This window comes from Geospiza fortis, unplaced genomic scaffold (assembly GCF_000277835.1).
Source record: "Geospiza fortis unplaced genomic scaffold, GeoFor_1.0 scaffold40, whole genome shotgun sequence".
NCBI lineage: Eukaryota > Metazoa > Chordata > Aves > Passeriformes > Thraupidae > Geospiza > Geospiza fortis.
Window position 1 is genome coordinate 29,762,049 of NW_005054297.1, and position 15,147 is coordinate 29,777,195.

Below are 15,147 nucleotides of genomic sequence, written 5' to 3' on the forward strand. Positions count from 1 at the left end.
TTTCCCAAAACTCTAAAGGAGGAAAATCACCATCAGTTAAAAACAGGCACATGGGGATACGTTCAGTGACTTTTAATATTTATGATCTAATATTTTCAGTACACTGAATATGTGCAGGTAGTATATGGTAGTGTGAATTTATTCTTTACTTGAAGCATTGCTGAGTGTTTGTATTCAATTAGTTTATAATCGCCAGCTTTTTCTGGTGCTGTGTAGAAAACTGTCTTTTACATGTGGATTTTATGGAAGCAGCAAGAAGAGAAGGGAAAGTAGAGACTACTCAGTGAAGCTGTAAGTCCATTCCTGGAGGAGAGGAACAGCCCTGTGCAGATGTCCCTGTATTTAGCTGTAAGAGCTCCATACATAATTGGGTGTGAGGGGTTGCTGCTGCCTGTGTTCATGACTCAAGTGTAGGCTTTCTATCTAATGCCAGGAACCACGTGTCTGTCAACAGCACCACTCGAGCTAAGTGATTTTAGCTCCCAAGCCAAATGATGAATTCTGTTGTTCTTAAGCCCACTAGAAAAGGCATTCAGAAATCTGCCACTGGATCATCTCCTGCTCTCCCAGGAGACATCCTCACAAGCCCTGCACTGATTGCCCTCATTAGGCTGTACTCACTGTGTGAGCTAAACCTTTTATTGTCTCACATAGCTGGAGGATGTTAGAAAGGACTTTCTCCGCTTTTAGCAGGTGCTGGGAATTGTTAAAGGGGTGTGATTTTTTTGCTTAGGTAGTCAGAGCAGATGAAAAGTAAAATATAATTCCTCTGGAAAGCAAAATTAGGGAAGTTAACTAGAGAGGCAAGACCAGAGGCTGGAGGAATTACTCAGTCACAGTCAAATAAATGTTGCTGATGTTATGGGTTTTATTTTGGTTTTGGGTTTTTCTCTTGCTTGTTTCCTTGTTTGCCTGCAATAAAGGCAACTGAACACATGGAGTGAGAAAGACTGTTAGAAAACTTGTCATCGACAAAGGAGATCACGTGTGAGATGGGGGCCTTAGAAGGTGCTGTTTGTATGGCATAAGCTTGCAGTTTTAGAACAAAGATTTGGCTTTTTCAGTGCTTTTATTGTTTTTGGGGTTTTTTTTGTGATTCCTCTTGTGCAAGACAGGAAAGAATGATTACCTATTCATCTCTCCCCACCCCAAAAAGAAGGAAGGGACCTTGAGAAAAGCTGATGAAGCTGAAAACCACCACTTCTGTCATGTTGTGTCTTGGGTGGAATTGGACATGCCTTCTAATATCTTTCCTATAACTGCTTTGAAATCTGTTTGTAGCAGTAGCGTACTTGTCTGTTGTGATGGTGGTTTTTCAATTTGTTTTCTTTTATTACCTCTGACATGAGAACTTAAATACTCAAAGACCATTTTCAGATCTTTAAGTTGCAATCTTGAGAGCTCGGCAGATGATGAAATTTTTAAAGCAATTTGCTGCTTCTCCCAATGTAGGATTTCAAAGTTTTTATTACCAGGAGCAAACCTTAGATTAGAAGCTATTTTATCTTTTACCTATATACCTATTGTACTAGTGTATGAAGGAGTCTTAGTTCTTTTATATGTACCAATAAAGCAGCTTTTGGATTATGAAGAAAAATATAGCTTAGGTTGAGTTTATAGATCTACAAGTTCTTGTTATCTTAATTAGATTTGTAAAACTTCATTCAGATTGCTGTCATCTCCCTTTCAAGAAGCCTACATTCTGATCTTGTGGTAATTTTTTGCTCTGCACTAACAAATATATTCTGACTGTATTAAAAGCTAGGTATGTATTGAAAGCAGCTTTAAAAAAAATGAAGCAACAATTTGTGCAGAACATTGAGAAGATATATTCATTTGAAGGAAGCATATAGCCAACCCTTTTCTTGGCCAGGTATTAAAAAAGGGGGTTGCTGTGCATGTTGGGTTTATTTTCCAAGGCAATGGCACTTTCAGCAGACAGAACAGGGGAGCTGGCCATGTTGTATGGCAAGCTCCAGGGTCTCTGGTGCTTCCAACTATCTTTTGGAGAATTGCCTTAAAACTCATTAGGCTGTTGTGAAAATGATCTTCCATTCTACTAAACCCATTGAAGTTTTAACTTCTCTTGCATTCTCTTGCTTTTTTTCTAAATATGAAGCAAATAAACCTATTGCTTTTTTCAGTTTGAGCATCTTGCTGTGTATCAGGTGTGTTGTGTGTTGAGAACTTTCCAACAAGTTTAGACATTTAAACATTACAATGTCTTGCATATAGTATAGTGATTTTATCCTAATTGTTTATTACTAATCACAGGCTACTTTCCACCAGTTCAAAGTTTTATTTGTTTGATTATTTGTTCACTAATGATATTTCATAATTTATGTATTGTTTCTATATGTACATCTATTCTGCGCTTTTTTTTAGTTGGTACTTACACTTTTCATAGTGTACTGCCTTTTCCACTCTGTCCAAGTGATATTTCATCAGCGCTTAAGAGTGTGTCTGGCTGCCTGCCTATTGAGATTTTGCATACAGAAGAGCATGGCCTTAGCTTAGCATAAAATCATGTCTCCTTTGCATTTTTTTTTAAGAGAAACAGTCTGTGGCTTATGATGAAGAATATTGCAAGAAAGATTTGTTAGCATGATAAATGTTTCTTTAAAACCATAAGCAACCCTGCTGTGTTTTGAAGTTTGGACTTTACTGAGTTTGTGCAAGTCATGAGAGCTAAGATAATGATGAAAAAGGTAATCACAGTTTTGAGGATGTTGTGTTCATGACTCCGTCCTGTCAGTGCATTTTATGGAGAACATGATACATTTATTACTTTGGTTAGAAAAAGGGATGTAAGAAAAAGATTCATAGCAAGCAATTTTAGTTTTATAAGGAATAAAGTTTTATTGAAAGTTTTGTTGATCAGGCACAAGAAAAATTAAATAAACAAAATATAGTGGTAACACTCATGCAAAATTTAAGCAAATCTGTTTTAAGTGGCACTATAGGATGTTTTTGATGTTTTTGTTCTTCCATTAATTATGTCACTATGAGTAGGACTTCAATTCTGCTGTTCATAGATAGAAACACACCCTCCCCCAGTAAAATTACTTTGATATTCTTAAAAATATTAATTTATGTTGCAGATACTTCTATGAAGCTGTGGCTGTCAGTCACTGGCTCTATCTGCATGCACCAGGGGATCAATAGCACATTAAGGAAGCTGACTTGAGGAGAGGAAGGATTCATAAATAATAAATTGCAGGCTGCACTGCCGGCGCTTCATCCCTACACAGAGTAATACAAATTCTAGTGAAGTACCCTTGTACTTCCTAACCCTATTAGGCTTGAAACCATTATCCCAAATATTGATGCTTTCCTTTAGTCTGTTGCTTGTTAAGAAGTATGTCTGTGTAATCCTTAACTACAAGCTGCCAAAGGAAAAGGCTAGTTTATGTATCAGAAATACAGGTACAGTGGGAGCACTTGTGTAAGAACTGATCTGTAGTCTCCTGAAAGACCAGGATTTGAAGCAAGGGGATGTGGGGGCTGCTTTCAACATTTTCTTAGCCCTATAAACAATAGATGCTTCTATAAAGAGATTTTTGTGGTATGCAGCACATGTGAAATGTTGAGCATGGGAGCATGATCCTTGCACTTTAAATCTGTGTATTAATTTTTTTCATTAGCTCTCTCTGCTTCCACATCCTGCACATTGCTGGCAAGCATGCATCAGCAGTAAGACTTTATTCAGTAATGTGTCAGATATCTCTGAACTGTGGCTGGTCAGAGCTGTAGCTGCTTTTTTTGGAAGTTGGTTGCTTTCAAGACATTTAAGTAATTTCACCAGATATTACTTTAAATGTTCTATATAATGTGCTCTTTCGATGAATAGCCATGTAGAATCAGCACGGGAAGAGCAAAGTCCTTGGCAATGCCAGCTCAATTGCATCTGCAGATGAGGATTTAAAATTCTATGCAGCAGACAGTACCTCCAGCAGGCGAGTAAAAGGTTACTGCATTATTTTGCTTGTTTGCATCTGTAGTCTTTATCTGTGGAAGGGGTTTTTTTTACCATTCAGTTTGTTGTGCATGCTTGTATATCCATACTACTGGAAATCGATTTAATAGGAACATAAATATAAAAAGGGCAGAGCAAGGTGAAGGGAGAGGCTCAGTTCAGCTTTAAACCAAGGAAAGGGAGGGAGGAAGAGAGAGAATAAAGGGGAGGGGAGGGAGCAGAAGAGAAATTAAGGTTACAATGCATTGTGAAAGCGAGAAGTTTTTTCAGCTGCTTTCACATCACTTGTATTTTTCTTAACCTTTTGCTAAAAAGGATGCTATTGTACAAGCACTGATAGCTCTATAAATGTAAATGACAATTATTTCAAGTCAGATTATCCCATAATCAGTTTAAGCAGTTGTGTTAATGTGAGACCTTCTACTTTCAGGAATAGTATTGCATACCATACCATCTTAAACCAATTAAAATGAGCTTTTTATAATATTATTTGCATTTTCTTTCCTATGAAAAGGCAAAAGTATATAGATACTGCATCATTAACTCTTATAAACAAGAAAATGTTTCCAGCAGTAAGTTATTTTATGTGTTAAATTGGAGGGGTATTCACTGTTGTCTTTTGGGCAGAATATACTTATTTTTAAAGGTTAGGAGACCTGTTTATGTCTCACTGCTCATTTGAATTAGTTTTGCATTTTTTGTTTTTCTCAGAGCAAAGAGCTCCTTGAAGACTTTGTTAAAGCTGCTTGCATGATCTGCCTCTAACTTGCTTTGAGATTTGATTGTGGTACCTTTGGACATTCTACTGCAAATCCTTTCATGCTTCTTTCTTCCTGGGTTCAAATTTATGTTGGCTTTTCCTGATGGTCTCACTCTCGTAGCTTTGTAGCAGCCATTCTTATTTCAGGATCTGGTAGTCCTGGAGAGCATTTTCTCATGCATTCTGACTTTCCAAGACTTTTCCCCCAGGCACTTGAGGTAGTCAGTCTGAGAGTGCAGCAGTCAAACGCTTGTCATTCCCCTGTGTGGTGGGAAGGTGCTTTTCCTTCAGCAGAGGCGTTCCAGCAGGGTGGCAGCCCCCAAGGTGCGCGGGCGGGCAGGGAGGCAGGAGGCACCCGCGGTGTGCCCGGGCCGTGGCGGGTCCCTGGGTGGGGCGCGAGGCTCCGCGCTGGCACTGCCTCCTCTGGCCACGGCCCAGCCCGGCTGGGCTGCGCTGCTGGGGAGGGCAAAGCACGCTGGAAGTGACAGCAGCCAGAGAAGGAGTAGTCAGCAAGCAGTTTGGAGAGATTGCCATCCCTGAATTTGCTCCTCTGTTAGACAGCTGTCTGTCTTTTTGAAGCAGCTTACTTTATGAAGAGGAGTAGAGGGAAAAACGCACACGTTTTTTAAATGCAAGGTATTACTTACTGATGAGACTGGCTGACTTTTTTTTGAGAAACATTCTTTTTTTTGAGAAACGTTCTTCCTTTTTTTTTCTTTTTCTTTTTTTTCTTCCCTCTCTGTTTAGCAGTCTTAATTTCAGCCAGGGAGCTGCAGAATGAGGCAGCTGGCCAATTTTGAGAGTTTGTGGGACAGTGCTGGTCCTAATTTCTTTAAGAATAAACTCATCTGATGAGCAGGTCAATGTGTGGCTGTGGCTGCAGCATTATTTCTTCTTTAATGAAGAGGCTTGGCTGTTCGACCTGCTGCTCCAGTCTTCTATCTTGCAGTCATACATCAGAGCAGTTGCAGAGACTATCCATTGAATGTCTCAATCAGCCGAAGAAGGTAATTATATTTTTCATTTTAACGATACCATTATAAGGATACTGTATAATTTGGATTTACTTGATAAAAAGACAAATTTTAGACCTTTTTGACAGTTTTCTTGACCTTGAGTAGCTATCCAATATAATTTTGCCATTATCAGGTTGTGTAGCAATAGAAATGTGCTGCAGTAATTGATTTTGTAATAGGATCAGGTGATTTACTGGATGCACTGACAACCACTTGCTTGCTTGTTCTGAAACGTGGAGCACTCTAATGGATGTTTTGATTGCAGCCTCGAGTTGCTCTGAAACTGCTAGGTGCTCAAAGATGTAACATCTCATTTGTCAGCCTATCCCCTTTCCTGATGACCACTTAGAATAGTACACTAACACATATGCTTTATGCATTCCCTGAGAGTTTGGGCCATGCTAAACGTGGTCCAAGTTGCTGCTTAGAGGAGAGTATATAGTATAGTTCTTTATGGGTTGCTATTAAATGTTGGGGGCTTCTTTCTGTTAATATGTTATGCTTTGGAAGTATAAATCTGGCTCTAATTAGCAGACAAACCAAACTGAACTAAACAAAACCCATTCCATATCAGAATATGGATTTTACTGTAGAAAAAGCCATTAGGAGCTGTGATCCAGTGAATTAAATTGGGGAGCTTAATTGGATCTACTTTTTGAATCAATCTGTTTTAGGCTGATGAAATGCTGTTAAACGTTAAGAGCTTTTAAGATATATAGTACACCATTCCCCTGCAGATTAATTGGGAGTGTAGTATAAGCACAAAGTGTGCCACAGTGATTATTAATAGTTTGTATCTAGTTCTTTTCACTTTCAAAAAAGTTGTAAGTCTTTATCCATTATTGTGAAAGAATAAGCATGCCCTTTTGAGTTCATTGTTATTTGCCATATCATATAATAATGAAAACTTAGAAAAATCCCCATTGAGGTGTTAAATGGCTTTTCCTTGTTGTTGTGCCCATTTTGGAGTGAAAACTGATAGGGAAAATATTACATCAGGAAGTAGAAAAGTCTCACAGGGACCTCAAAGTAAAAAACAGTCAAAACATAACTTCAGTAGGCCAAAATATAGAGGATGACACTTGCTTTGGCTGGAGGACATCAGTGTGCAGTGTACAATAGGAGGTTGAATAACTAATAGCTAGGATCAAACATGTAACAATTTCTCACCTAATTGTATATGCAGTGATTTCAGTGGCCTGAAGTAAATCAAGGTGGCTGGATTAGAAATTGTTGAACCTGATTATAATTAAACTAAACTGGAGAGCTCCTTGAGCCAATTCTCACTTGATAAAAAACAGTGAGCTAGAAACATGATTTAAACCAATTGATTTTGATTTTTTTCCATTTATACCTCAATGAAGGTAACTAAAAGAAAATTTATTCTCACTCATGTATTTTATTATATCTATTTATTAATAAGGAGAATATACTACTATTCCCATGCTTGCTCCTGTTGTGTATGGCTTGACGTTCATATGCTTCTTGGTCATTTGATCTGGGTTTGTATTTATGGGGATTTTTTTTGCATTTGTTTTGGTTTGGTTTTTTTAACGTTGTGAAATAAGCATGAGTCCCTTTGCAGAAATAGGTTTCTATCTCACCAGCTTACACATGTAATTCCTGTCCTTACACACCCAGGTTCCTATTTCTCCAGAGTATAAGATGTTTTTTCAGTCTGAAAGAACTGGTCATTGTGTTGGAGTAGCAGAATGAGCCTAAGTGTGTTTTTTGAACCTGAAGAGGAGTAGTATTCAAAGGTGTTCATGGTGTTAGGGGTAGCACTTAAGTGAGCTTGGGTTGCAGGATCTACTGAGTGATTATTGAGTTCAGTGATTTGACTTTTTAAAAGGTGCATGTGAAGGCAACATTCTCACAGTGTTTCACCTATTTGTTTTAAATTGTCTTAACAGGCAGTGGGAAACACAGCTATTAGTTTAAGGGAGGGAATAAATAAAAATTACTTCCATATAAAGAAGTTAACTTGATGAGAAAAATAAGCTAAAATAGATTGCTTTTACTTTGCTTTTATTTTTATGCATATTTTTCAAGATTAGTTTATACTACATAGAAATGTTGCAACCATAATGTTGTATATCATAAAAGTATTTGCAATACAGTTGATGTGATCTGCTGTGTTTTGAATTCTAAACATGATGATAAATAGCTAGTGGATTGAGTTCTGAAGTTCAAGAGAAAAATCTTTGTGAGTCAGTGACAAGAGTAGTTGAAAAGAATTACATTTTTCAGAGGTGGCAAATAAGCTTTTTTTGTAAAATAGTGTTTTATGTGCAAACTTGCACTTGAGAACACACAACTGTGTGAAACTGTAACTAGGGCAGGGAAGAGAAAAGGGCTTTTCTGTGGAGAGTGAAATGTTTCTGAAATGGCAATGAATAAATATGTGCTGCAGGTACTGTTGCACTAGTGGAGCAGGAGCAGAAGCAGAGCTAATTGAATAGTAGTATCAGAAGTGTTGAAGTTGAATTGGTGAAGTTGAATTGGTGAAGTTGTGTTGGTGACCCTTGGGTGACACAGCCCAAGGTGTCCTGCCCGTGGCCACCCTCTGTGTCCCCTGTGTTATCTCCCAGCTCCCACCCCACAGCTGCATCCAGGTGGATGGGGCAGCTGGTCCTTGTGTGCAGCAGTAGTGTCATTTTAGGTCCTGGCACCTCCTGGTGCTCTGGTGCTTAAATAACAAAAGGCAGCACTTTGCCAGATTTAAAATGAGTGTTTCTGTCTTATTATTCAGCCAGAACATATTTGTAGTGGTAGCCACTACACTAGCTAGCCCTGAGCAGGATTTGTTTTCTAAAGAAATTGTCATGAGAACGAGACTTTGAACATGTGAAGTATCAAGGTAAACATTATAGTAGAATGTTATATTAAAATCACAAAGAAACTGGCTTTTTCTTAAATGGTACATTCACTGTTGAAAATTAACCTTTGTAAATAGATCTTAACATTTGCCAAAATTGTTTTAATTGTGCATGATGATTTTGTAGACTTAAAATATTGCATATTTAAAGTGTCTTCCAAGGTGTCAGCATAAGGAATCTTCCAACAAATTAGAAGCATTTATTGAAAAAAACCCAACCCCCCCTCCCCAAAATATTGAGAGAATGATGTAAATTTTATAAAAATTTATGCTTCTTAATTTTAACCTGTTTTAACAGAACTCTTGGAGGTGTTTCCCAAAGAAATACTTGACAAAGTGATGTCTCCTGGAAGATTTTTCAGCAGTCTAGTTTAATTTGATTTTCCTGAAATACATAGTACTAGGTTTTTGTGTGCATTTGCTGTTCTGCATAACCATACAAGCTTCTGTGGGACCTAAGACTGTTACTGATTGGTAATAAGCATTCACAAGAGAAGAAACCCCATACTTTTATTTACTGATCTCCTTCCAAAAATATAGTGAGAAAGTCTTGCTATTTTTGAATGCCTGTGTAGCTATAGACAAAAGATAATGATCTTCTAAACTGGTTTTCTCACTCTGCCTGACCTTCCAGATCAGTTGAGGGCTTCTGCATCTGATTTCTTAATGAGGAATTGACCAGATTGATTAATAGCTTCCCCTCTTCCACCCCAGGGGATTTCAGTAGGAACACATGCTGGGTCGCTGACAGTGGCAAATTGTTTTAGGGTCTCACCTAAACCCAACTTGAGTTAAGTCAGGCCAAAGTAATGGGACTGTGAAAATGGATGTATGACATACCTTGCTCTTCAGAATTTGTCACACATGCTTATTTTATAAGAGTACATGCCTGTTTTATAAGAGTGTAGATGTCTGTATTCTTGCATGTAAAGGCCTCATCTTAAACTGGAGAAATACCAATAGTGGAGAAAGAATATTAAAACAAGGAGTACTGAATGAAGACTTGAACACTAAAGATTGGATACTAGGGGTACAAGCAGTAAGTTGTAAGGAACTAGAAACAGGCAGGTGTTCTATTGGAAGGTGGAAAACCTTACTGTAAGCCACTTTTTCATTATCTATGTGTGAATGAATCTTGCACAGCTGCTAATCACTGACTTTGTTTTACTTCTGCAGATAACGTGCAGTGTGTGTGCGTTTATACACATGAACAAGTGTTATAGCTGAGATTTGTGTTTTCTTGTTTGTTTCATGCTGCCCTCCAAATTGATATCATTAGAAATTTATTATGGGATCTGAATGTCAGTCTTCATTCTCTAAGAAATATAATTTGTGATCATAATTCTGCATTTTACTCCTAATGTGTCTAAAGGGAACCTGCTAACTCCCACATGGCTAAATTTAGCTCTGCTAAGAATAATGTTTAAAAAAACCCCAAAAATAAAAATCGAGGTATTCTTTTAGTAGAATGAAAAGAAAATAGCAATCTGGATATATCCAATTAAAAAAAAAGAACAGTTAGGTCTTTTTAGGTCAAAATCTTTAGTAAATTTAAAGTTAATTCTTTTGGTAAATAGATTTTCATCTTTAAATGTTGTGTTGTACAGATGCTGAAGACTGAAAGTTCCCGTTTCCTGTGGAGATACCTACTTTTCCTGTTTTGTATATGACACTGCAAAAGCAAGGATCAAGTCATGAAGTATTTCAACTAGGCAAGCAGATATGTCTTTTTTGCAGCTTATTTGGTTTTGCCATCTTATAGCTGCTTTATGTGTTAACAGCTTAGTGTAATTATAACTGGAGAGAGCACACTTTACTGAATTCCAAAGTATGATGGCCTATGGTTTTTATGAATGAATGATGATTTATGGGGTGTTTCTTTGTTTGTTTTGAACTGGTCCTTCTCAGCACAGGTGAACTGTTCTCTTTGCCAGCAGCTTCACAGTGAAGGAGTCTTGAAGGCCTAAGGGGGAGAGACTGAAGGTGTGTTATGTTACACGTTCAGAAAAGAAGTCCTGCTGTAATCACAAGGGTGGAGATGGTAAAATGGCCTGTGAATACTCTGAAGAAGTTTCAACAGATACAGACTTCTGAATAGTTGGGCAAAGAACTTTCCTTGGTGGTATTTGAATATGCAGATGGTGGTAAGAACATAGAACCAAGAGGTAGGAAGCCTTCTGTGAGTGTGAGATGACAGACAATGCCAAGGAACTGAACCAGGAGAAAAAGGACATATAGATTTTTAAGTGGTTATCTATGTTATCTATGGTTATCTAGTCTGACCATCTGCACAGCACGGGATTGTACCCGTGCTGTAACCCCAAGATCAAGGTTTGGTAACAGTATTCAGCATTCAGAGCTAAATTGTGCTGCTCATTCTTTTGATTCAGACTGTTCTGCCCACAAAGCCCTAATCTAGCACTTGTTGCATTGTCATCTATTCACTCTTTAAAGATTCTAAATAATGTTTCAATTTTCCTGTGTCTTTATCAAGCTAAAATGATTTCTTTCTTTCCTTTCTTTTTTTTTTGTCTTAAGAGCAGCACATATTTTTTTCCTGATGTTGGCAAAACAGGAAATATGATGACAAACAGTAACATTTTGTGGTAAAATGCTATTACTGTCATCAATATTGTCATTATCAGAAGAACAGCAATGTAAGAGACAGAAAAACCATTGCAATATCCTCTTGCTCAAAGCAGAATTTAGAAAAAAAATCAATTTCAGAAATAAATGAGATCTCCCAAAAGTCATAATTGGGATAGTTTACCAGAATGGTAGACTTTTTCCTTCATCCCAACAGGCTGACATTGCAAGTTTTGATTTGAGTACAATAACTTTCTTAGAAATGCGATTACAAGTGCTACAGCACACAGAATCTGTTAATAGTATTAAGGACTATGAGATTTTGGGGTTCAAATTAAGTATTGTCAGTTTTAATCAAACCAACTTTTCATATAAAATCTTAGTTATTCTCCCACCATTTCCCTCCTCTAAGATTGCATTTTACTCATTAACTTCCACAAGACAGCAATGAGCCATGGAGAGGGGAATGCCATCACAGCAATGAAGACCTTCAGGTTTTAGAGCAGTCATATCACTGGAGCAAAGCTGAGTTTGTGTGCTTGGCTTGGCTGCTTTGAAAGGCCCTCCAAGAAACTTCTTACCTTCTGGTTCTTGTGAATATTTGTTTTTCTAAGTAGCAGACTTTACTTTTTGTGACTTTGTGCCGTGACTTAGAACTTGTTGACATTCAACCTTGGGAGATGGTGTTCAGGGACACATCAAGAGTAAAACTCATGCAGCATGACCTGTTCTGGTCATTCTTGCAACACTTTCAGTTGCCTGAAAATATCTTGCATCCTTATAAGCTGAGTGCTGTGGTCTGCTCATTGTTTTGGTAAAGTAATTGCAAAGACTTTGTTTCTTGTACATTTTGTTAAAGCTTCTGTTCTGAAGCTTTTAAAAAATTGTTTCCTCAGTACTGTTTTTATTCCAGTTTAGTGGTATTGTATCTGTTACCTTAAATACCTTTGCAATTACACTGTAGTGCAAGACAGAGAAACAAACATCTCATACAGTGGTATGTTACAGTCTGTGTATTTAATACTAGAATTAGACTGTCAGTTTAACAATTTATTGTCCACAGAGATCAAAAGATTTCTTTTTTAAATAAATGCATATAGTTTTTCTTAATTCCTGAAGAAGCCTCTTTTTCCTTTATCATCCCTGTTGAGATGTCACTGATGATATTGTATTGATCCACTAAAAAGGTTTGTGGTAAAGCTTTTTAGTTGATGTAGACTCTTTTTAATAATAGCTATGCCAGGATGCTGTACAGAACTCTGTAGCTAGGGTTGTGTCAGCACTTACATATGAAATCTCTCATTTTTATCAGCGACTTAGTGCTGACAATAAAAAATTGCTTTGAGGAAAAGCATAGTAAGATCTTAGCCTTCAGGGTGAGTCAGTAAGAGTTCACTGTATTAAAAGCTATTCAGATGAATCTGAGTTAATGAAAGGTTAGAATCTTCTCTTTTACACACAGACTCATTATGTGTGCTTGCAACTACTATTTTAAAATTATTTTTAAGGCTTTTTTTCATTACTTGAGGTCCTGCCATTCAGCATCTAAAAAAGCAGCAGAATTCAATGCTCTCCTCCTCTGGGCATCTCTAAGGGATCTACAGCAGTTCTTGAACCTGCCTACCTCTTTGTCTTGGTTCCCCCCTGCCTCTTCTTCCCCTTCTCCCGAGCCTGCAGTTGCTCTGAGCAAAGGACCTAGCAATGAAAGACGGCTGTCTCACTGGTGTTCTGTTTTTATATTTACCAAATGTTTGATCCCACATGAGACAGAAACAAGTGCAGAGGGGTATTTTCTCCTTATTTTACAAACATAAAGCAGCCACTGTGAAAGCATGTGTCTCATACTACAGACTGATGCTGTTGTATGCTGGCTCACAGTCCAGAGCACAGAGCTGTTCCCTCATGATGGGGGCCTAAATGAGCAGGATTGATTTGGTTTTTCCCTAATGGTGGTAGTGAGAGTGCCTGCAGTGCCTGCCCTTTGTGGGAAAGGGAATGGCTTGAGCACTCAGGGCTGGGTTCAGTTCCCACTTGTTCCTGCAAGGGTGGAAGGGCTCATCTCTCCCTTTTCTAGAAGAGTGCTGAGAAATTGTTTGGCTAGGAGCATCTTCCATCTCTGTTGTGGTGTGTAGGCCACTGTGTGGTTAAGAATAAGGAGGAGAGAAAGGCAGAAGGAATGTGATTTTGCAGACTTAGTATGCTTTGCCCTGGGTTTGGGGAAGAGATGCCCGAGCACCGGAGTCTGCTGCTTGTGTTATTTCCAAATTTTCTCTCTCAAAAAATTAACAACTGTATGGAAAAAGCAGGACTAAAATACAGCTTTCCCTAGGAACTGATATCCTAGAGTAATCATCCCTTCTGTTATTGTGTCCTGCTGGCTTAGAATGCTGTAGTGATGAGAAAGAAATACTGTTTTACATGTCCCTCATCAGATTTTGCTCTGATAATGCACATGTGTGTCTTTCTTAATTTCACATCTAACTGAGCCTGACATACAGACCTTATGACATTTTGATTTTTTTTTTTTTTTGCTTTGCTTGTGGTTCATTGATAGGTGTCAGCCTGGTCATCAGGCCTTCCTGGGATAGGAAAATGCTAGAGGAAAAACAAAAATATAACCACCAAACTCAACTGTTGATGAGTACAAAAAGTGAAAAGAAGAAGGGAGAGATGTAATACTCCAAAAAACTAAATTTAAAGAGTCTGAGTTGTCATAGTCCAAAGCACAGCTGCACTACATTGCTACAGATACAAGTCTGGATTTCACAGGAACTTGCTCTCACATTTAAGTTCAGTGTAGCTGACCTTGCTGGGCAGGTCTCTGACAGAATCACTCTTTCACCTGTTTGTTGCTAAGATAAAGCAGTTCACTATGAAATGTACACATGTACCATTGCATTGAGCAACCTGGAGAACATGTATAAAATACACCTTGTTTCCATTCTGTGGGCATGCTGATGGTCCACGAGGGCAAAAGTTGGAGTGTGAGACTGTTGTAATGAATGTGCAGGAAGAAGTTGGGCTGACAAAGTAATGAGATTTTTTATCCTTTATTTACCTTTCACTTTTTTATCCTTTACTTACCTTTTCCAGGGAAGCATATGTAATAAACATCACTTTATAAATGGGAAAACAGACTCTGAAAGTAAAGAGGATGAAGATTTTTCTTCAGGCCCCTGGCAAATCTGAGCATGGAAACCAAATCTCCTCAAAATGTATTCAGGAGTTTTCCCACTAGGTCACATTTTCTCCACATAGTATTTTCTTTGTGAGGAAAGCACAGAGAAAAGTCTCAAGTGACTACAAGATGGCAAAGCATTTGTAGGAGTATTCCAAGTACCTTAAAAAGGTGATCCCCATTTCCTGTAACTGGAGACATAAAGCACAAGGAAGATAGTGACTTGCTGAAATTCTCTCATTTGGGATAAAAATCACAACTGTTTCCTACCTTTTTAACACATTTAACAAAATGGTCTCTGTAGCCTCTTGGACCTTATTGCTTCAGTTTCTTTTGTGCCACATCCTCACAAGTACGAGTGCAGTGTCTTTGCCAGCCATTGGGAGCTGTGTGCCAACTAATGCAGCTGTCACTTGATTATTTTTTTTCCCCCAAGCTTTTTGGCTCCATCTGCTTGCCTGGTCACTTCCATTGTTTGGTTTCCATTTCCTACTGTGCTGCCTCCCAGATGCACAGTTGTCAGTAATAGTCAGTTTGTGCCTCTCCCTGCCCCCAGTCTCCCCAGAGGATGCAGATTACACCTTTCCTTCCTCTAAATGCCTGTGCCCGTACTCACAACTCAGGATGGAGAGCAGAAGAGACTTCCTGAACATGTCATAACTAATGTATACCAAAGCATTTTCCATCTGCTTTCCACCCACAGCTACAGCTATTTCTCACAGTATCTGCAGTGACAACAAAATATTTTTCTTG